Here is a 24712-nt window from a genome sequence, read left to right on the forward strand (position 1 = left end):
CTTGAGCCAGATATCCTGGATTGTGAAGTCAAGTGGGCCTTAGGAAGCATCACTAGGAACAAAGCTAGTGGAGGTAATGGAATTCCAGCTGAGCTATTTCAAATCCTAAAAGATGATGCTGTGAAAGTGCTGCACTCAATATGCCAGCAAATCTGGAAAACACAGCAGTGGCCACAGGACTGGCAAAAGTCAGTTTTCATTCCATTCCCAAAGAAAGACAGTGCCAACGAATGCTCAAACTACTGCACAATTGCACTCATCTCACATGCTAGCAAAGTAATGCTCAAAGATTGAAGGCAGGAGGAGAAGACGACGAGAGAGGATGAGATAGTTGGATGGCATCACTGACTCGATGGACACGAATTTGAGCAAACTTTGGGAGTTGGTGATGGACAGGGAAGCCTGGTGTGCTACGGTCTATGGGGTAGCAAAGAGTCAGACACTGAACTGAACTGAACTGAGTACTAATGATAGTATCTAATTCATTTTGGGCCGTTGGAAGGATTAAATGAGTTAATAATTTTAAAGTGCTTAGGACAATACCTGGGAAATAGTAAGCACTGTGTTACCAAAAGAAACTCTAGAACAATTATTTTTTTAAAAATCAAACATTATATTATGAACATTTTACCTGGACATTAAGTAAAAAATGAAGTAGAAATTGTTAGTTGCTCAATATTCTAAGCTATACTGTAAATACCCTTGCTTTGGGAATTTTAGCTTGTTTCTCAGTTTTTCCTTATTACAAAGGTGAATATTCTTTTAGCTGTATTTTTATGTAGATCAAGATAATTTTATTAGAGTTATATCCTAAAAGCTGAGTACCTGGTTGAATAGTATATATATAGCACTTTAAAGGCTCGGTACACATCACCACATTGCCTTCTGGAAAAGTACCAGTCTCTCCTCTGAACCCAAAGGCTATGAGAAGTTATGATTTTTTTCTGCAGTTGAACACTAGGTAGTAGGATTATTATCTTTTCCAACTAAGTTCTCATTTTTTTTGTATTTCCTTGTTTAGAAGTGGTATCAAACATTCTTTTCCATTCCTTTTCTTGCCATTTCTATTTTTCTTTGTGCTTTTTTATTATATTTAGATTGTGCCATTCATTTGGTTTTCTTTTAGATTATCTTTCCTAATTTATTTATAATTACTCAATATATATCAGTATATATCAAAGATTATAATATTTTGCTATTCATTTTGAATATGTCTTCTGTATATATTTTAATGTTTTAGAAATTTATTTTTTACTGGCTTTAAAATGTTTATATTCCTGGAGAAGGCAGTGGCTACCCACTCCAGTATTCTTACCTAGAGCATTCCATGGACAGAGGAGAGAGAGCCTGGCGGGGTACAGTCCATCGGATCGCAAAGAGTTGGACACAACTGAGAGGCTAAGCACACAAAATATTTATATATTCAAATCTGAATTTTTTTCTTTTATATTTTTAAAACATTAATTCATTAATTTGGCTGTGTTAGGTCTTAGTTGTGGCATGAAGGACTTTCAGTTGCATCATGTGAACTCTTAGTTGTAGCATTTGGGTTCTAAGTTCTCTGACCATGGACCAAATCCAGACCCTGTATTGGAAGCATGGAATCTTAGCCACTGGGCCACTAAGGAAGTCCCTATCATATAGTTTTAATGCTCATATTGAGGAAGGTTGTTCCATGCCTGGATAATAAAAATATTCACCTATATTTTTTCCTGGTTCCTATACAATTTCAGCTTTTTATATTTAATTTTTAATATATTCAACATATATTTTGTTTCATATGCTTTTTTGAATGTTTCCAAGGTATTAGCCAGTCAGTGTCAAGTCCACTCTCTACCAACTTAAAATGCCATTTAAATGTTACTCAGAATTCTTATGTCTCTTTCTATGTGTTTCATTCTTTTCCACTGATCTTAGAAGTCTCTTAGTATATCATTATTACCCTACTGAAGTCTTTAGTGTGATATTCTCCCTAATTATTATTTTTTAATATATTCTTAACTGTGTAATACATTTGTTGCCATTTTGAATAGGAATTTCTCATTTCATACCATTTATAACCTTTAAGCTATCGCATTTGAAACTATCTCAATTTGAATCTGAATAGAAAGTAAATATTTTAGTTTTTCCTAAGATTCATTATTTCTAATATGAAACCACTTTAAAATATGAATAGGGACATTCTCAATATGATTTAATTTTAAACCAAGTGAATAATTTGCTTCTGTACCATATTTTATTATAACATGACATTTATTTATTTATTTATTTTTTTAACATGACATATTTAGTAAAGTGGGAATTAAGTATAATTTTGGTATAATTATTTTGATTATTTTTTTAAAGTTTTCATCATCAAACAGAAAGTTACCCAGTGGCACTATTTCCCTAAATATATACAGGAAATAAACAAAAGTGTGTATTTGCCAAGTAGAAAATTTTAATTTTTTTCTTTAGGCAGCAAACATATTTATTTAGCTTTAAATAAGATTTGTTTTGTGTTTAGCATGTATTCTCTAGAAAACAAAGCCTAAGGTGAAGTTTATCAGCTAATGTTTTGGGGGGAATGGGGAAAAGGCTACATTTTCAGGGAAGACGTAAGGAAGGAAAAGTGAGTGAGAAAATGACAGAAAACAAATAGAATTAATACTCATTTTTCAGAGATTCCATTTTTGCACATTTGTACACTTGCTAAAATTTGTTTGTTAACCACCAAATCAATACTCATGCCAGTGACTGCAGTCGTGAAATTAAGACACTTGCTCCTTAGAAGGAAAGCTATGACAAACCTGGACAGCATATTAAAAGGCAGAGACGTCAGTTTGCTGACAAAGATCCATATAGTCAAAGCTGTGGTTTTTCTAGTACTCATGTATGGATATGAGAGTTGGACCATAAAGAAGGATAAACACCGAAAAATTGATGCTTTCAAATTGTGGTGCTGGAGAAGTCTCTTGAGAGTCGCTTGGGCAGCAAGAACATCAAACCAGTCCATCCTAAAGGAAATCAGCTCTGGATATTCATTGAAATGACTCCAGTACTTTGGCCAACTGATGCAAAGAGCCAACTTTTCTCATTGGAAAAGACCCTGATGCTGATAATAGCTTACAGTTAACGATGTCAGATTTGTGATCTCCAAAGAAGAAGATTTAGCTTTGGGACCAGAGACCAGGCTTGGTCACTCAAGAGCTTTTGTGTAGCAGAGTTTTATTAAAGTATGATAAGGGACAAGGGAAACTTCTGACATAGACATCAGAAGGGGGACATGGACTAGCTCCCTCGCTAGTCTAAGCAAGGGAGCTATATACTTTTTCAATTGGTTATTCAGTTCAGTTCAGTTCAGTCGCTCAGTCGTGTCCGACTCTTTGAGACCCCATGAATCGCAGCACGCCAGGCCTCCCTGTCCATCACCAACTCCCAGAGTTCACTCAGACTCACGTCCATTGAGTCAGTGATGCCACCCAGCCATCTCATCCTCTGTCGTCCTCTTCTCCTCCTGCTCCCAATCCCTCCCAGCATCAGAGTCTTTTCCAATGAGTCAACTCTTCGCATGAGCTGGTCAAAGTACTGGAGTTTCAGCTTTAGCATCATTCCTTCCAAAGAAATCCCAGGGCTGATCTCCTTCAGAATGGACTGGTTGGATCTCCTTGCAGTCCAAGGGACTCTCAAGAATCTTCTCCAACACCACAGTTGAAAAGCATCAATTCTTTGGCGCTCAGCCTTCTTCACAGTCCAACTCTCACATCCATACATGACCACAGGAAAAACCATAGCCTTGACTAGACGGACCTTTGTTGACAAAGTAATGTCTCTGCTTTTGAATATCCTATCTAGGTTGATCATAACTTTTCTTCCAAGGATTAAACGTCTTTTAATTTCATGGCTGCAGTCACGATCTGCTGTGATTTTGGAGCCCCCCAAAATAAAGTCTGACACTGTTTCCACTGTTTCTCCATCTATTTGCCATGAAGTGATGGGACCAGATGCCATGATCTTCGTTTTTGAATGTTAAGCTTTAAGCCAACTTTTTCACTCTCCACTTTCACTTGCATCAAGAGGCTTTTTAGTTCCTCTTCACTTTCTGCCATAAGGGTGATGTCATCTGCATATCTGAGGTTATTGATATTTCTCCCAGCAATCTTGATTCCAGCTTGTGTTTCTTGCAGCCCAGCGTCTCTCATGATGTACTCTGCATATAAGTTAAATAAGCAGGGTGACAATATACAGCCTTGACGGACTCCTTTTCCTATTTGGAACCAGTCTGTTGTTCCATGTCCAGTTCTAACTGTTGCTTCCTGACCTGTATATAGGTTTCTCAAGAAGCAGGTCAGGTGGTCTGGTCTTCCCATCTCTTTCAGAATTTTCCACAGTTGATTGTGATCCACACAGTCAAAGGCTTTGGCATAGTCAATAAAGCAGAAATAGATGTTTTTCTGGAACTCTCTTGCTTTCTCCATGATCCAGTGGATGTTGGCAATTTGATCTCTGATTCCTCTGCCTTTTCTAAAACCAGCTTGAACATCTGGAAGTTCACGATGGTTCATGTATTGCTGAAGCCTGGCTTGGAGAATTTTGAGCATTACTTTACTAGCATGTGAGATGAGTGCAATTGTGCGGTAGTTTGAGCATTCTTTGGCATTGCCTTTCTATGGGATTGGAATGAAAACTAACCTTTTCCAGTCCTGTGGCTGCTGCTGAGTTTTCCAAATGTGCTGGCATATTGAGTGCAGCACTTTCACAGCATCATCTTTCAGGATTTGAAAGAGCTCAACTGGAATGCCATCACCTCCACTAGCTTTGTTCGTAGTGCTTTCTAAGGCCCACTTGACTTCTTCACATTCCAGGATGTCTGGCTCTAGGTGAGTGATCACACCATCGTGATTATCTGGGTCATGAAGATATTTTTGGACAGTTCTTCTGTGTATTCTTGCCACCTCTTCTTAATATCTTCTGCTTCTGTTAGGTCCATACCATTTCTGCCCTTTATTGAGCCCATCTTTGCATGAAATGTTCCCTTGGTGTCTCTAATTTTCTTGAACCGATCTCTAGTCTTTCCCATCTGTTCTTTTCCTCTATTTCTTTGCACTGATCGCTGAAGAAGGCTTTCTTATCTCTTCTTGCTATTCTTTGGAACTCTGCATTCAGATGCTTATATCTTTCCTTTTCTCCTTTGCTTTTCGCCTCTCTTCTTTTCACAGCTATTTTAAGGCCTCCCCAGACAGCCATTTTGCTTTTTTGCCTTTCTTGTCCTTGGGGATGGTCTTAATCCCTGTCTCCTGTACAATGTCAGAAACCTCATTCTGTAGTTCATCAGGCACTCTATCTATCAGATCTAGGCCCTTAAATCTATTTCTCACTTCCACTGTATAATCATAAGGGATTTGATTTAGGTCATACCTGAATGGTCTAGCGGTTTTCCCTACTTTCTTCAATTTAAGTCTGAATTTGGTAACAAGGAGTTCATGATCTGAGCCACAGTCAGCTCCCGGTCTTGATTTTGTTGACTGTATAGATCTTCTCCATCTTTGGCTGCAAAGAATATAATCAGTCTGATTTTGGTATTGACCATCTGGTGATGTCCATGTGTAGAGTCTTCTCTTGTGTTGTTGGAAGAGGGTGTTTGCTATGAACAGTGCATTTTCTTTGCAAAACTTTATTAGTGTTTGCCCTCCTTCATTCCATATTCCAAGGCCAAATTTGCCTGTTACCCCAGGTGTTTCTTGACTTCCTACTTTTGCATTCCAGTCCCCTATAATGAAAAGGACATCTTTTTTGGGTGTTAGTTCTAAAAGGTCTTGTAGGTCTTCATAGAACCATTCAACTTCAGCTTCTTCAGTGTTACTGGTTGGGGCATAGACTTGGATTACTGTGATATTGATGTGATATTGAATGGTTTGCCTTGGAAATGAACAGAGGGCACCCCAAGACAGGTGGGTCATGGTGGAGAGGTCTGACAGAATGTGGTCCACTGGAGAAGGGAATGGCAAACCACTTCGGTATTCTTGCCTTGAGAACCCCATGAACAGTATGAAAAGGCAAAATGATAGGATGCTGAAAGAGGAATTCCCCAGGTCAGTAGGTGCCCAATATGCTACTGGAGATCAGTGGAGAAATAACTCCAGAAAGAATGAAGGGATGGAGCCAAAGCAAAAACAGTACCCAGTTGTGGATGTGACTGGTGATAGAAGCAAGGTCAGATGCTGTAAAGAGCAATATTGCATAGGAACCTGGAATGTCAGGTCCATGAATCAAGGCAAATCGGAAGTGGTCAAACAAGAGATGGCAGGAGTGAACATTGACATGCTAGCAATCAGCGAACTAAAATGGACTGGAATGGGTAAATTTAACTCAGATGACCATTATATCTACTATTGTGGGCAGGAATCCCTCAGAAGAAATGGAGTAGCCATCATGGTCAACAAGAGAGTCCGAAATGCAGTACTTGGATACAATCTCAAAAATGACAGAATGATCTCTGTTCGTTTCCAAGGCAAACCTTTCAATATCACAGTAATCCAAGTCTATGCCACAACCAGTAACGCTGAAGAAGCTGAAGTTGAACGGTTCTATGAAGACCTACAAGATCTTTTAGAACTAACACTGAAGAAAGATGTCCTTTTCATTATAGGGGACTGGAATGCAAAAGTAGGAAGTCAAGAAACACTTGGAGTGACAGGCAAATTTGGCCTTGGAATATGGAATGAAGCAGGGCAGAGACTAATAGAGTTTTGTGAAGAAAATGCACTGGTCATAGCAAACACCTCTTCCAACAATACAAGAGAAGGCTCTACACATGGACATCACCAGATGGTCAATACCGAAATCAGATTGGTTATATTCTTTGCAGCCGAAGATGGAGAAGCTCTATGTAGTCAGCAAAAACAAGACCAGGAGCTGACTATGGCTCAGATCATGAACTCCTTCTTGCCAAATTCAGACTTAAATTGAAGAAAGTAGGTAAAACGCCTAGACCATTCAGGTATGACCTAAATCAAATCCCTTATGATTATACAGTGGAAATGAGAAATAGATTTAAGGGCCTAGATCTGATAGATAGAGTGCCTGATGAACTATGGGCGGAGGTTCATGACATTGTACAGGAGACAGGGATTAAGACCATTCCATGGAAAAGAAATGCAAAAAAGCAAAATGGCTGTCTGGGGAGGCCTTACAAGTAGCTGTGAAAAGAAGAGAAGTGAAAAGCAAAAGAGAAAAGGAAAGATATAAGCATCTGAATGCAGAGTTCCAAAGAATAGCAAGAAATCAGAAAGCCTTCCTCAGAGATCAGTGCAAAGAAATAGAGGAAAAGAACAGATGGGAAAGACTAGAGATCGGTTCAAGAAAATTAGAGATACCAAGGGAACATTTCACGCAAACATAGGCCCGATAAAGGACAGAAATGGTATGGACCTAACAGAAGCAGAAGATTTTAAGAAGAGATGGCAAGAATACACAGAAGAACTGTACAAAAAAGATCTTCAAGACCCAGATAATCACAATGGTGTGATCACTCACCTAGAGCCAGACATCCTGGAATGTGAAGAAGTCAAGTGGGCCTTAGAAAGCACTACGAACAAAGCTAGTGGAGGTGATGGCATTCCAGTTGAGCTCTTTCAAATCCTGAAAGATGATGCTGTGAAAGTGCTGCACTCAATATGCCAGCAAACTTGGAAAACTCAGCAGTGGCCACAGGACTGGAAAAGGTCAGTTTTCATTCCAATCCCAAACCAAGTTAAATAATAATCAAAATTAAAAGTTACATTATGTCCATAGTTACATCAGTCCATCTTAGGATAGTTAGATGTCATCAGATAAAGAAGAGACGTCACATAGAATTGTTGTTGGTCAAGGCATTTGCAAAGTTGAAGAAAGTCCTTTCCTTGAAGTGGAGAAACCCACCATGTTATGCCTTCAATTGATGAGGAAGTTGAAAAGCTGAGAGCTAAGTCACATAGTTAGTTCTAAGGCTTCAAGATCTGTGATGATATCTCTGCACAAAAACTGTCTGTCATTGAGATAATCCCTTTTTTTGGTTATTATTATTTTTTTTTACTTTGCAATATTGTATTGGTTTTGCCACATATCAACATGAATCTGCCACAGGTGTACACGTGTTCCCAATCCTGAACCCCCCCTCCCACCTCCCCCACCCCACACCATCCCTCGGGTCATCCCAGTGCACCAGCCCCAAGCATCCTGCAAATACATTTGAATCAGTTCTAATGAGGTAGATGAAACTGGAGATAATCCCATTTTTGGAGGGGCAGTTTGAGCCCTCATAAATGTTTGGGTTAAACTTTAAACCAGCTGTCTTTATTTCCTGAATTAGCTTACACAGATGTGTCTTAATAATGTCATTCGCCTTTTCTACCTTTTCTGAAGATTAGGGTCTCCAGGAACAGTGTAAGTGATATTCTATTCCTAGATCTTTCGACACCCCTTGAGTTACAGCAGCTTTAAAGAAGGAGCCATTGTCACTCTGAACTTTAGAGTTTAAGATCCCACTTATGTGTTGAGAAGTCTATACAGGAAGATTTTGCCCATTAGTAAACTTATGAGGTTTAGGCCATTAGCGAAACATAGTAGCAGTTACCCTTAAGGCATGTGGCCTTAGCCTTTTTTTCAGTAAGGAACTAAACTCTGATCCTGTGGGCAAGCTCAAAGTTGGAGCCTGCAGAAGAGCAGCTTGGAGAGCCTTCAAAAGCCTTTTGAGTCTGTGGGGACCAAACCAGCTTGTTAGTTTGGGCCTGCTGATTCTCAGTTATAAGTTTATATAAAGACTGGGCAAGTTCCCCATAACCTGGAATCCAAATACGGCAACAGCCTGTTATGCCCAAGAGTCTTCTCGATTGTTTTAAAGCCATAGGTAGAGGATGATTTAATATAGGTTTAAGTCTAGAAAGCAACCTTCAAATCAATGACTGAAAAATATTTGGCTCATTCAGGAATTTCAGACAGTAAAGTATAAGGATAAGGCACTTATTATTCGTATATCTTGAACAAGTCTCCATTTATCATTTGACTTTACACCCAAAATAGGAGTGTTCATGGATTATATAGGATTATTATAGGGAATTAATAGCCCTTGTTCCTTTAAATTTTCCATGATGGGTTTTAACCCTTCCTTAACCTTGGGCTTTAGTGGGTACTGCTTTTGATGTGGAAATAGGTGAAGGTCTTTGAGCTTGATAATGACAGGAACAGCATTTTGTGTTCTACCCACAGTTTTTACATCAGAGGGAAAGAGTGTGGGCAGGAGGAAAAGAGGGTGACCTGACTCAATGGACATAATTTTGAGCAAACCCCAAGAGACAGTGAAGGATGCGGAAGCCTGGTGTGCTGTAGTCCATGGGGTTGCAAGGAGCATGACTGAACAACAAGTTGTAGTCGCTCTTAGTTCTGTGCATAGTGGCTAAAAATCTGAGTTGCCCGGTGTACATTTTCACAGCGGAGGTTGAACAGATGGTGTGTCTTCTTGTTTCAGCGCTCATACCATAAACATGTCCTTTTTGCCTTCGGATTTAGTGCCGTATTTTTCATGCTTTGTCCTTTCTGTCAGTGGTCTCGCTGTTTAAGACGTCCCTCCAGCATAGTGCTGAGGTGCTCTCTGGTGTCCGTAAGCACAAGAAGGCTGTAATGTGCCTTACAGAGAAAGTACATTTGCTAGACAAACTTTCTTCAGGAGCAAATTTTAGTGCTGTTAGCTGTGAGCTCAAAGTTAATGAATCAAAAACATATATTAAATAAGGTGTCTTTAAACAAAAACACATAAAACAGCTTATGTGTTGAGTAGCTGATGAAAATATTGTGACCAGAGTTCCTCAGCAACCTATTCCTTTATAACCTCTAGGAGCAGTGGTTTAATATTTGCTAATTCAGTTTTTAACAGCAATTTTATAGCACATAACTGCCATAAATAATGAGAATCAATTATAAAAGGTGGTGCATTCCACACCTGGTTGCTCACTTTTACAGTTTTCCCCAGGGACCACATGGAACAGCTATGTTTCAAAACAGTCCATCTTGGTGGTGGCAGGGCGATGGGGACTAAGGGCAAGCAGTTTCTCTCATCACTTACTTCTGTGGCCCACTCTTTAGTGGCTGAAATCTGCTCCTGGAGTGTTTAACTTTTCTATGCTTCTTAGGTTTGTTCCTTGGCCCCTTTGAGGAGATGCTGGGCCTGCCAGAGCTTCTGTTGGTTCCATTGGTTGAAGGTGGGGGCTGGCTAGAGCTATGGTAGGCCTTTCCTCTCCCCTGAGTGAGGATTTATAACTTCAGGAACTGTATGAATCTTTCCTGGGGCTACAGGGCAAGTGGTTGAGCCCAGGGATGAGATGACGTGGTGGTGGGGATGGTGGGTATTTAAGCCAAGCAGATTCAAGGTGGGGTATGTACCAGGACTAACATATTTTGTCTATAAAAAAACATAAATATGTGTTCTAACATACTGAGATTTTAGATTAAGAACTATGTTTTATATAAAAATTTAAAATACCAATTTCATATGAAGAAATTCCAAGTTAACTAGAACTGTAATACTGTTTGCCTTCTGTGTATTATTGTTAGGTGATAACCATTGTAACTCCTGGGAAAACACTACAAAATTAGAAGTTCAGAAGTTCTTGCCAAAGTTTATGTTATTTTATCAGGAAAAGGTTGATATTCATAAAAACTTTCAATATTATGATAATGACATTTAAGACATGTTTAAAATTTCAAAATATGCTACTTTGACTTAGCAAATAAGAATATTTGTGCTCATGCCACACAATTCTAATTAAATAAAGATAATTTAATAGTTATTTCAGTTTCACCCATCGTGAACAGAATGTAAACATTTTGAGAGATTTCCTAAGGATTTGTTTTACCCTGTGCCCTCTCCATGCTGTTCTCACCTACTTGCCTCCCACTCATTCCTCGTTTTTCACTGAAGACTTTTGCAACTAGCTGTGTTTGCTCTTTGTCCCAAACCTGGCTGTGGTGCAGATAAGTGTCACTTCTTTCCCATTCGGTCGTGTTGCTTCCTCTTCTCTACTCAGAAACTTCGAGTGGCTTTTTCTGTCCCGCATGAGAGAAATTCCAAAATCCTGGCCACGGCCCAGAGTGTGCAGTGCTAGGTCTCTGACCTTGCTTCCTGTACTTTGTCCTTCAGCTCAACTACATCCACTGGCTTCCTTGGTATTCTTTGAGTGGTGCTAATATATTTTCGCTTTAGGGGCTTTGTGCTTCCCTTCTGCTCGGAATGCTTTCTCCCAGATTTTATGCAGTACTCTTGTCACTTCAGTCAGGTCTGTATCCAGATGTCTCTACCTCTTCTGACCTCCCTTTCCAAAGTAACATCCTTATCCTGCTCTAGTTTATCTTCTCAGTACTTACTGTCTCTTAATGTTTAGTTGTTTATTTCACTAGAATAGGGGAGGAATAAGCTTTATCTGCTTTGTTTGCCCCTGTATTTTTATCTCCTCTGTGTGGCAGAACCTGAATTCAGAGTTTTCTCTTAATCTCTTGAGTAGTATAAAAATATTACACTCTTCTGTAGATAGGTACCGCTGTGTGTGTGTGTGTGTGTGTGTGTGTGTGTGTGTGTGTGTGCTCAGTTGCTCAGTCATGTCTGACTCTTTGTGACCCCATGGAGTGTATTAACTTCCTAAGATACACTTTTTTTTTTTAACCTTAACTGAGCCCTCCGCGTGGCTCAGTGATTCTGTGTTGCTGTAGTAATTCCTATCTCTGATCACCAAACACTTACCGAACTGGTTCTCTTGCAAGTTTTATCCCACATGTGCCTCTAATTCAGTGACCAAAATTAAACCCATCTCTTCCATCTGCGCCCAACCCTGACTTTCCCCATGGTCTCATCACTGTCCACTTAATTGCCCAGGCTTAAATCCTGGGAGTTCTCCTTAACTTTTTCTTCTTTCTCTCACCAGTGTCCATATGGTCATCAAATTCTATCAACTTCTACCTTCTAGTTTTCCTAGCTAGTTTCAATTGCTTCTGTCACCCTGCTGTTTTAACTCCTGTCATCATTTACCTAGAGACATGCTGTAGTTTCAAATGGACACTGTTTCCTTTCTGGCTTTCAAAAACAAAGATCTGATTATATCCGTGCTTTGCTTAAACTCTGCAATGACTTTCATTACTATTGGGATTAAAATTTATGTGGCTTGTCAGGCTCTTCATAATCAGGGTCCTACCTGTCTCATTAGCCTTATCTCCTGCCACTAACTGCTTTATAGCCATATCGGACTTTTTTTCAGCTCTTCAATGAGTCACACTTTTTTGTTTTTCACTGTCTAGATAACTACACACACTTGCCATTTTCTCTCAATGCTCTCTTTGCTCTGTTCCATCCAAGAATGTCAGGAGTTCTTGCTAATTTCTTCATAGTGTTTATTATAGCACTTGTCATTCCTTATTCTAATTATTTGTTTTATTGTCTTTCCCAGCATAGATTATAGATTTCTGGAGGACTGGGAATATATATGTTTTGCTCAGTGTTATTTTCTGAACTCCTAACATATACCTACCATTATAGTAGGCCTTCAAGTATTTATTGACTGAACAACTACTTATGTAATTGGATATAAGGAGAATGTAAAAGAGATAAAAGAGTTTATTATCCAAAAATTCATTTCTTTATACTTGGAATGGTGTGCATATACTTGAATCAAAGTTATTTAATGTATTTTGTATTTGTATTCCCTTCATGCTCCAAAGATAATTTAAGATAAAGGTAAAAATAAATGTAGGCCACTAAATTTAAACTGCAAGTGAATATTCAATAACCTAACCTAACCTATATACAATACAAACTTTGGTGTTAAGCATTTGTTAGGGGTGGCCGCAGATCTTTGGAGAGTACTGTGGCAGAGGCTGCTGGTTGCCTTGTATCTCTTCTTTCCTTCTTCTGCAGTGATAGAACACCTGGAATGTTTTGCTGGGCATTGGCCACCTGAATAAAGACTAGATTTCCCATAATCTCTTACATCTGGGTATGGTTAAGTGATTATATTCTGGGCAGTTGAATGTAAGTAAACCTGGTGTGTGTAACATATATGCACATGGGTTTATCTGAAGAATCCATCCTAAACCATGAAGTTACTGGGCGAGTGAAGGCAAGTATAACAACAAGATGGAGGGAACCTGCATCTAGATACACCATGGCGCTCCAGCTAGTCCTAGAGCATTGCCTTGGACTTTTGCTTGAGAGAGAAATAAACATCTATATTGTTTAAGCAATTGTTATTTTGGATTTCAGTTACTTGCAGCTGAACTTTCTGCATTAATGAACTATCAAAGCTTATTTGACAAAAGGATCATGTGCCCCCCTGAGAACTTTTTCCTACTCTCCTGCTTGGGATAGCATTGCCTCTTAAGCAAATACAAATCACCAGCTTAATATGAGTTGTAAAGGCACCCCAGCAAACTTGTCTTTTGGTTTCATGTCTTCCTCAGATTTTTAGAATGTATGCTATTTAAAGGAAATAAAAGTAAACAAGCAATTGTATAGAATCAGCAAAGAACTAGAGTAGGAAAAGGGAGGTCCTACTCATAAAGAATTTAAAAGCAGGATATGCGTTACTTAAAATCACCTGAATCCAGAGATGAGGCTTGATGTCTGTATTTATTTAACTAAAACTACTTCAGCAGTCTATGCATTGAGCAATACGTAGACTTTAAAAGCTAGCTTTGTTCCTCCTTTCAAACTCAAAGAATAAATACTCTACCTGGTTGATAATATGATTCTTAAATTTGATCTTTATTAAGCTTTCCTTCATAAATTTTAATAGCATTAAAGATAGTGAGTGAAGTTACTTTTAAATAAGTAGCTTAATTTAGCTGTTTAACTATAAAAATGGTTGCCAAAATGTTATTTCATAACACTTTGGCAGCAAATACCAAGATTTATAAAGAAGTTCATTTGATGTAAACAAGATATTTTCTTCCGAGAACTCTTCGCTGATAGGAAAAAGCACAGTAGTTGTATTTCAGTGAAATATAAGTTTATATTCAAAATGAGATTATTAAAACTTGACATAGCCTTAATTATATACTGTGTTTTAGAAAATTAATAATATGAAAAAAATAATTGGGCAAGACGTTTAGTGAGACAGATCAGTGGAATAAAATAAAATATCCAGAAAGTAATACAAATTCACAAATGGACCTAATATATATGATAAGGGGTAATTCAAAATGGTGGGCAAAAATAGACTATATGAGAAACAAATGGGTGTTGAAGCAGCTGGGTAGTCATCTGCAAAAAATGTTGAGCCATATCTCACAAGAGATGTTCAAGATTAAGTTCCACTGTATCATCAGTTCAGTTCAGTTCAGTCACTCAGTCGTGTCCGACTCTTTGCAACCCCATGAATCGCAGCACGCCAGGCCTCCCTGTCCATCACCGACTCCCGGAGTTCACTCAGATTCACGTCCATCAAATCAGTGATGCCATCCAGCCATCTTATCCTTGGTCGTCCCCTTCTCCTCCTGCCCCCAATCCCTCCCAGCATCAAAAGTCTTTTCCAATGAGTCAACTCTTCGCATGAGGTGGCCAAAGTACTGGAGCTTCAGCTTTAGCATCATTCCTTCCAAAGAAATCCCAGGGCTGATCTCCTTCAGAATGGACTGGTTGGATCTCCTTGCAGTCCAAGGGACTCTCAAGAATCTTCTCCAACACCACAGTTCAAAAGCATCAATTCTTTGGCACTCAGCCTTCTTCACAGTCCAACTCTCACATCCATACATGACCACTGGAAGAACCATAGCCTTGACTAGACGGACCTTAGTCAGCAAAGTAATGTCTCTGCTTTTGAATATGCTATCTAGGTTGGTCATAACTTTTCTTCCAAGGAGTCAGCATCTTTTAATTTCATGCCTGCAGTCACCATCTGCTGTGATTTTGGAGCCCCAAAAAATAAAGTCTGACACTGTTTCCACTGTTTCCCCATCTATTTGCCATGAAGTGATGGGACCAGATGCCATGATCTTCGTTCTTGAATGTTAAGCTTTAAGCCAACTTTTCACTCTCCTCTTTCACTTTCATCAAGAGGCTTTTTAGTTCCTCTTCACTTTCTGCCATAAGGGTGGTGTCATCTGCATATCTGAGGTTACTGGTGTATCATAGCAGTATATATAAAAAGATGAAATATGAAAACACCTCAGATTTGGGTAAGACATTGTTCTTATGCAAAATCCATAAGAGTTGTCTGAACAGTAGGTTTTTCATTTATTAGTTGAAAGGAAACAAGGTGATTGATGGCTAGAGTTTTAGAAGTTTTCTGCATGTAATCTTTTAGTAATTAAAAATTATAATGAATTATTAATAAAAGACACCTTAGTGAAACCCTAAGGAATAAAAGGGATTGACGGAGGACCACAGATGATGGACACAAGGAGGTCTCCTGGTATGCAGAACATTAGTTGTTATGAGATTAAAAAATAATAAATATTAGAGATACCATTTTTTCAGATTCCAGTAAGTTCTAAAGTTTAGTATCACTCTCAATTATCTATGTGTAAAGACACTCTCTTTTACTGGTGATGGGAGTATAAGTTATTTCAGTTTCATTGGAAGGCAACTTCAGTGGAATAGCTATCAGAATTATATATTTTTTTTTCTTTTTCAATTATGGTTTATTCAGGGTGTATGCCCAGTAGTAGGACTGTTGGGTCATATAGTAGTTTTATTCCTATTTTTTTAAGGAATCTCCACAGTGGCTGTTTCAATTTACATTCCCACTAACACTGCAAAAGGGTTCTCTTATTTCCACACATCCTCCAGCATTTATTGCTTGTAGATGTTTTGATGATGGCCATTCTGACTGACATGAGGTGGTATTTCATTGTAGTTTTAATTTGCATTTCTCTAATAATGAGTGATGTTGAGCATCTTTTCATGTGTTTATTAGCCATCTGTATGTCTTCTTTGGAGAAATGTCTGTTTAGCTTTGTTGCCTGCTTTTGTTTTTTTTTTTTTTTTTCAACTTTATTTTTTTTTATTTTATTTTTTTAATTTTAAAATCTTTAATTCTTACATGTGTTCCCAAACATGAAACCCCCTCCCACCTCCCTCCCCATAACATCTCTGTGGGTCATCCCCATGCACCAGCCCCAAGCATGCTGTATCCTGCGTCAGACATGGACTGGCGATTCAATTCTTACATGATAGTATACATGATAGAATGCCATTCTCCCAAATCATCCCACCCTCTCCCTCTCTCTCTGAGTCCAAAAGTCCGTTATACACCGCTGTGTCTTTTTTCCTGTCTTGCATACAGGGTCGTCATTGCCATCTTTCTAAATTCCATATATATGTGTTAGTATACTGTATTGGTGTTTTTCTTTCTGGCTTACTTCACTCTGTATAATCGGCTCCAGTTTCATCCATCTCATCAGAACTGATTCAAATGAATTCTTTTTAACGGCTGAGTAATACTCCATTGTGTACATGTACCAAAGCTTTCTTATCCATTCATCTGCTGATGGACATCTAGGTTGTTTCCATGTCCTGGCTATTATAAACAGTGCTGTGATGAACATTGGGGTACATGTGTCTCTTTCAATTCTGGTTTCCTCGGTGTGTATGCCCAGCAGTGGGATTGCTGGGTCATAAGGTAGTTCTATTTGCAATTTTTTAAGGAATCTCCACACTGTTCTCCATAGTGGCTGTACTAGTTTGCATTCCCACCAACAGTGTAAGAGGGTTCCCTTTTCTCCACATCCTCTCCAGCATTTATTGCTTGCAGATTTTTGGATCGCAGCCATTCTGACTGGTGTGAAGTGGTACCTCATTGTGGTTTTGATTTGCATTTCTCTGATAATGAGTGATGTTGAGCATCTTTTCATGTGTTTGTTAGCCATCTATATGTCTTCTTTGGAGAAATGTCTATTTAGTTCTTTGGCCCATTTTTTGATTGGGTCGTTTATTTTTCTGGAATTGAGCTGCATAAGTTGCTTGTATATTTTTGAGATTAGTTGTTTGTCAGTTGCTTCATTTGCTATTATTTTCTCCCATTCAGAAGGCTGTCTTTTCACCTTGCGTATATTTTCCTTTGTTGTGCAGAAGCTTTTAATTTTAATTAGATCCCATTTGTTTATTTTTGCTTTTATTTCCAGAATTCTGGGAGGTGGATCATAGAGGATCCTGCTGTGATTTATGTCGGAGAGTGTTTTGCCTATGTTCTCCTCTAGGAGTTTTATAGTTTCTGGTCTTACATTTAGATCTTTAATCCATTTTGAGTTTATTTTCGTGTGCGGTGTTAGAAAGTGATCTAGTTTCATTCTTTTACAAGTGGTTGACCAGTTTTCCCAGCACCACTTGTTAAAGAGATTGTCTTTACTCCATTGTATATTCTTGCCTCCTTTGTCAAAGATAAGGTGTCCATATGTGTGTGGATTTATCTCTGGGCTTTCTATTTTGTTCCATTGATCTATATGTCTGTCTTTGTGCCAGTACCATACTGTTTTGATGACTGTGGCTTTGTAGTAGAGCCTGAAGTCAGGCAAGTTGATTCCTCCCGTTCCATTCTTCTTTCTCAAGATTGCTTTGGCTATTCGAGGTTTTTTGTATTTCCATACAAATCTTGAAATTATTTGTTCTAGTTCTGTGAAAAATATGGCTGGTAGCTTGATAGGGATTGCGTTGAATTTGTAAATTGCTTTGGGTAGTATACTCATTTTCACTATATTGATTCTTCCGACCCATGAACATGGTATATTTCTCCATCTATTAGTGTCCTCTTTGATTTCTTTCATCAGTGTTTTATAGTTTTCTATATATAGGTCTTTAGTTTCTTTGGGTAGATATATTCCTAAGTATTTTATTCTTTTCATTGCAATGGTGAATGGAATTGTTTCCTTAATTTCTTTTTCTACTTTCTCATTATTAGTGTATAGGAATGCAAGGGATTTCTGTGTGTTGATTTTATATCCTGCAACTTTACTATATTCATTGATGAGCTCTAGTAATTTTCTGGTGGAGTCTTTAGGGTTTTCCATGTAGAGGATCATGTCATCTGCAAACAGTGAGAGTTTTACTTCTTCTTTTCCAATTTGGATTCCTTTTATTTCTTTTTCTGCTCTGATTGCTGTGGCCAAAACTTCCAGAACTATGTTGAATAGTAGCGGTGAAAGTGGACACCCTTGTCTTGTTCCTGACTTTAGGGAAATGCTTTCAATTTTTCACCATTGAGGATAATGTTTGCTGTGGGTTTGTCATATATAGCTTTTATTATGTTGAGGTATGTTCCTTCTATTCCTGCTTTCTGGAGAGTTTTTATCATAAGTGGATGTTGAATTTTGTCAAAGGCCTTCTCTGCATCTATAGAGATATCATATGGTTTTTATTTTTCAATTTGTTAATGTGGTGAATTACATTGATTGATTTGCGGATATTGAAGAATCCTTGCATCCCTGGGATAAAGCCCACTTGGTCATGGTGTATGATCTTTTTAATGTGTTGTTGGATTCTGATTGCTAGAATTTTGTTGAGGATTTTTGCATCTATGTTCATCAGTGATATTGGCCTGTAGTTTTCTTTTTTTGTGACATCTTTGTCAGGTTTTGGTATTAGGGTGATGGTGGCCTCATAGAATGAGTTTGGAAGTTTACCTTCCTCTGCAATTTTCTGGAAGAGTTTGAGTAGGATAGGTGTTAGCTCTTCTCGAAATTTTTGGTAGAATTCAGCTGTGAAGCCGTCTGGACCTGGGCTTTTGTTTGCTGGAAGATTTCTGATTACAGTTTCAATTTCCGTGCTGGTGATGGGTCTGTTAAGATTTTCTATTTCTTCCTGGTTCAGTTTTGGAAAGTTGTACTTTTCTAAGAATTTGTCCATTTCTTCCATGTTGTCCATTTTATTGGCATATAATTGCTGATAGTAGTCTCTTATGATCCTTTGTATTTCTGTGTTGTCTGTTGTGATCTCTCCATTTTCATTTCTAATTTTATTGATTTGATTTTTCTCTCTTTGCTTCTTGATGAGTCTGGCTAGTGGTTTGTCAATTTTATTTATCCTTTCAAAGAACCAGCTTTTGGCCTTGTTGATTTTTGCTGTGGTCTCTTTTGTTTCTTTAGCATTTATTTCTGCCCTAATTTTTAAGATTTCTTTCCTTCTACTAACTCTGGGGTTCTCCAATTCTTCCTTTTCTAGTTGCTTTAGTTGTAGAGTTAGGTTATTTATTTGACTTTTTTCTTGTTTCTTGAGGTATGCCTGTATTGCTATGAACTTTCCTCTTAGCACTGCTTTTATAGTGTCCCACAGGTTTTGGGTTGTTGTGTTTTCATTTTCATTAGTTTCTATGCATATTTTGATTTCTTTTTTGATTTCTTCTGTGATTTGTTGGTTATTCAGAAGTGTGTTGTTCAACCTCCATATATTGGAATTTTTAGTAGTTTTTCTCCTGTAATTGAGATCTAATCTTAATGCATTATGGTCAGAAAAGATGCTTGGAATGATTTCGATTTTTTTGAATTTATCAAGTTTAGATTTATGGCCCAGGATGTGATCTATCCTGGAGAAGGTTCCATGAGCACTTGAAAAAAAGGTGAAATTCATTGTTTTGGGGTGAAATGTCCTATAGATATCAATTAGGTCTAACTGGTCTAATGTATCATTTAAAGTTTGTGTTTCTTTGTTAATTTTCTGTTTAGTTGATCTGTCCATAGGTGTGAGTGGGGTATTAAAGTCTCCCACTATTATTGTGTTATTGTTGATTTCCCCTTTCATACTTGTTAGCATTTGTCTTACATATTGCGGTGCTCCTATATTGGGTGCATATATATTTATAATTGTTATATCTTCTTCTTGGATTGATCCTTTGATCATTATGTAGTGGCCTTCTTTGTCTCTTTTCACAGCCTTTGTTTTAAAGTCTATTTTATCAGATATGAGTATTGCCACTCCTGCTTTCTTTTGGTCTCTATTTGCGTGGTATATCTTTTTCCAGCCCTTCACTTTCAGTCTGTATGTGTCCCTTGTTTTGAGGTGGGTCTCTTGTAAGCAGCATATAGAGGGGTCTTGTTTTTGTATCCATTCGGCCAGTCTTTGCCTTTTGGTTGGGGCATTCAACCCATTTACGTTTAAGGTAATCATTGATAAGTATGATCCAGTTACCATTTACTTTATTGTTTTGGGTTTGGGTTTATACACCCTTTTCGGTTTCCTGTCTAGAGAATATCCTTTAGAATTTGTTGGAGAGCTGGTTTGATGGTGCTGAATTCTCTCAGCTTTTGCTTGTCTGTAAAGCTTTTGATTTCTCCTTCGTATTTGAATGAGATCCTTGCTGGGTACAGTAATCTGGGCTGTAGGTTATTGTCTTTCATCACTTTAAGTATGTCTTGCCATTCCCTCCTGGCCTGAAGAGTTTCTATTGAAAGATCAGCTGTTATCCTTATGGGAATCCCCTTGTGTGTTATTTGTTGTTTTTCCCTTGCTGCTTTTAATATTTGTTCTTTGTGTTTGACCTTTGTTAATTTAATTAATATGTGTCTTGGGGTGTTTCGCCTTGGGTTTATCCTATTTGGAATTCTCTGTGTTTCTTGGACTTGGGTGATTATTTCCTTCCCCATTTTAGGGAAGTTTTCAACTATTATCTCCTCAAGGATTTTCTCATGATCTTTCTTTCTGTCTTCTTCTTCTGGGACTCCTATAATTCGAATGTTGGAGCGTTTCATATTGTCCTGGAGGTCTCTGAGATTGTCCTCGTTTCTTTTAATTCGTTTTTCTTGTTTCCTCTCTGATTCATTTATTTCTACCATTCTATCTTCTATTTCACTAATGCTATCTTCTGCCTCCGTTATTCTACTATTTGTTGCCTCCAGAGTGTTTCTGATCTCATTTATTGCGTTATTCATTATATTTTGACTCTTTTTTATTTCTTCTAGGTCCTTGTTAAACCTTTCTTGCATCTTCTCAATCCTTGTCTCTAGGCTATTTATCTGTGATTCCATTTTGATTTCAAGATTTTGGATCATTTTCACTATCAATATTCGGAATTCCTTCTCAGGTAGATTCCCTACTTCTTCCTCTTTTGTTTGGTTTGGTGGGCAACTCTCCTGTTCCTTTACCTGCTGAGTATTCCTCTGTCTCTTCATCTTGGTTATATTGCTGCGTTTGGGGTGGTCTTTTTATATTCTGGTAATTTGTGGAGTTCTCTTTATTATGGAGCTTCCTCACTGTGGGTGGGGTTCTATCAGTGGCTTGTCAAGGTTTCCTGGTTAGGGAGGCTTGTGTTGGAGTTCTGGTGGGTGGAGCTGGGTTTCTTCTCTCTGGAGTGCAGTGGAGTGACCAGTGATGGGTTATGAGACATCAAAGGTTTTGGAATAATTTTGAGCTGCCTGTATTTTCAAGCTCAGGGGAGTGTTCCTGTGTTGCTGGAGAATTTGAGTGATATGTCTTGTTTTGGAACTTGTTGGCCCTTGGGTGGAGCTTGGTTTCAGTGTAGGTATGAAGGCAATTGATGAGCTCCTATTGCTTAATGTTCCCTGAATTCAAGAGTTCTCTAATGTTTTCAGGCTTTGGATTTAAGCCTCCTGCTTCTGGTCTTCAGTTTTGTTTTTACAGTAGCCTCTAGACTTCTCCATCTATACAGCACCGATGATAAAACATCTAGGTTAAAGATGAAAAGTTTCTCCACATTGAGGGACACTCAGAGAGGATCACTGAGTTACAAGGAGAAGAGAAGATGGAGGGGGTAGTTAGAGGTAACTGGAATGAGATGCGGTGAGATCAAAAGAGGAGAGAGCAGGCTAGCCAGTAGTCACTTCCTAATGTGCGCTCTATAGTCTGGACCGCTTAGAGGTATTTATGGAGTTATACAGGGAAGAGGAGAGGGAGGAAGTAGACAGAGGTGACCAGGAGGATAAGAGAGAGGAATGAGAAGGAGAGAGACAAATCCTGCCAGTAACCAGTTCCTTAGGTGTTCTCCACTGTCTGGAACACACAGAGATTCACAGAGTTGGATAGAGAAGAGATGGGGGAGAAAAGAGACAGAGGCCACCTGGTGGAGAAAAAGGAGAGTCCATAGGAGAAGAGAGTGGTCAAGCCAGTAATCTCGCTCTCAGGTAAACTTGGGTAGTGAAGTTTGGGTTTTTAAATGAACAAAATTGACAACAAAAACCTAAGAGCAAAGGTTAAAAATCTAGAGTAGAGGTTGGATTTTCAAAAATACAATATTAAAGAAAAGAAGCAGAAGGAAAAAACAGGAAAGAAAGAAAAAAAAAACAAGAATTATTAAAAAAAAAAACAAAACAAACAAAAAAAACAAAACAAACAAAACCCCACCAACAACCATCCAAAGGCTATATATGGTGTTTGCCTTAAAAAAAAAAGTCTTTTTTTAAAAATAGTAATAATAGGTTATAGTAATAAAAATTAGAGGAGAAATAGAAGACAACAATTAAAAAAAAAGGTTAGGAAAAAAAAAAAAGGAATGATTTTAAAAATAGTAAAAATATATCTGGCCCTTCTCGGATGTTTTGGGCCGTGTGGGATCACTTCCAAGGTGGTTCCCTCTGTTTAACTTCTTCCGTTTGCTGGTTTTTCAGGCTCACTAGTTCAGTCGCGCTGTGGGGAGGGGGGATGCTGCAAACAAATAGCACTGTTGTGTGCTCACAGTGTCTCAGCCCCACTTGACCTGTCCCTTCTCGCGGCGCACAAACCGCTCCGGCTCCACGACGCACAGCCGGGAACCGCCTGGGGCCGGCCCCAGGCTGCGTGCACTTCCCGGTCCAAGCCGCTCAGGTTTGGCGCCCAGGCAGCCCTCAGAGGCACAGATTCGGCTGGGACTGCGCTTTGTGCCCTTCCCGGGACCGAGTAGCTCAGGAGTCTGGCAAGCGTGATCGCCGCGGCTCGTCACCTTTTCTGCCGCTGCTGCTCAGCTTTCTGGGTGGACCGCTGGCGTCCCCCGTGAGGCAGATTGTGACTGTCCAGCACCCCCAGAAGTCTTAGCAAAGAAGCCTGCTTGCAGTTAGGTAAGTAAAGTCTCTCCGGGTCTGCAATTGCCCCTTTCCAGTCCTTACAGCTCTGGCTGCCTGTCCCCGGCGGGGGATGGTCTGCAGCCAGCTTTTTCCGTTCCGTCCTTTGTTCTGTGCTCGGTCCTGGCGGTGTCTTATGTTCGAGCTTTTCGTGCGGTAGCTATCACACAGTCTGGTTTGCTAGCGCAAGTTAGATCGTTCTGGTTGCGCGTGGGGCGTTCTTGCCCGATTCTTACAAAGCACTGCAGCCCACGCCTCCCGCGCGTCCCTGCCCTGCCCCCACTTCCCAATGGCGGATGCAGGCGTCTGTGCTGCTTTTCCGCTGGGGGAGTTACTGTTGGGCTTGTAATCTCTTGGTTTTAATTATTTCTTTATTTTTTCCTTCCTGTTATGTTGCCCTCTGTGTTTCCAAGACTCGCCACAGACTCGGCAGGGAGAGTGTTTCCTGGTGTTTGGAAACCTCTCTTCTTAAAATTCCCTTCCTGGGACGGGCTTCCCTTCCCGGGACGGAGCTCCCTCCCCACCTCCTTTGTCTCCTTTTTCTTCTTTTATATTTTTTCCTACCTGTTTTTGAAGACAATGGTCTGCTTTTCTGGTTGCCTGATGTCCTCTGCCAGCCTACAGAAGTTGTTTTGTGGAGTTTGCTCGGCGTTGAAATGTTCTTTTGAGGAATTTGTGAGGGAGAAAGTGGTCTTCCCGTCCTATTCCTCCGCCATCTTTCTGTTGCCTGCTTTTGACTCTATCAGAATTATAAATCATACTCTTTAAGCCAATAAGTTGACTTTTACTATAAGGTTTATATTATAACTGTAAATGTGTGGAATGATGTGTTAAAGATTGTGAATTGCAGCATTTTTGTAACAGCAAAATATCATAAGCAACCTTAGTGTCCATCAGTAGGGGAATGTTGAAAATAATATGGTTAGTTGCAGCACATTCCAGTATTCTTGCCTGGAAAATCCCATGGACAGAGGAGCCTGGCAGGCTACAACCTGTGGGGTCACTAAAGAGTCAGACAGGACTTAGTGACTGAGCACACGTGGGCATATAATGGAATGTTAAACAGTTGTAAAAAGAGAACAAGGAAAGTCTTTATATCTGACATGAAAAGTCTGTAAGGTCAATGAAGAAAGCTAGGTGTAACAGTGTAACAGTATAGTATGCTTCATATGTGTAAAGAGTTGGAAGGAGAATAGTTAGTCGTATTTGCCTGTACATACATTTAAAGTCTCTGAAATGACACAAACTGTTGACAGTGTGTATGTGTATGTTCTTGTGTGCACACATGGATGGAAGTGGACGGGTTAGGGCTGGATCCACTTGCCTTTCTTTGTACAGTGAGAAAAAAAGTAGGTACTATTTCCTCCAGAACTTCTATTTCTGTCTCTTAAAAATTTTATTATGATACGCTGATTTTGTTAGCACCAGCCATTTGGCAGCCGTTCTTTGGAAAATTTTAATGAAAATAGATAATAGAAGGGTTTTTTTTTTTTTTTTGAGGGGGAAGGGTGGGGGAAAATCCTAGGCTAAGCTTTTTGTTCTAGTAAGTTTTTCTTTAGGAAATTTAACTTAGCCTTTAGTTCATTTATGACTTTTGATATAATTGCATACTTATATTAAAAATGTTTGATTTTGTTAAGATCATCTTGTAATTTATTTCAGATAAAATTTTTATTACTCATTAAGAAAGTGATATAGCTTGATGGGTGTACCTCTTTTTTTTTTTTGGTACTTT

General features: G+C 38.9%; 1 protein-coding gene across 1 annotated transcript in view; it reads left to right on the top strand.

The window, feature by feature from the left end:
• Positions 1-24712, top strand: part of RANBP17 (RAN binding protein 17) — a 364064-nt gene that overhangs the window by 83899 nt on the left and 255453 nt on the right. The gene's annotated exons all lie outside the window — the stretch shown is intronic.

The sequence above is a fragment of the Capricornis sumatraensis genome, chromosome 18 (genome assembly GCF_032405125.1).
Source record: "Capricornis sumatraensis isolate serow.1 chromosome 18, serow.2, whole genome shotgun sequence".
In the NCBI taxonomy this organism is placed as follows: domain Eukaryota; kingdom Metazoa; phylum Chordata; class Mammalia; order Artiodactyla; family Bovidae; genus Capricornis; species Capricornis sumatraensis.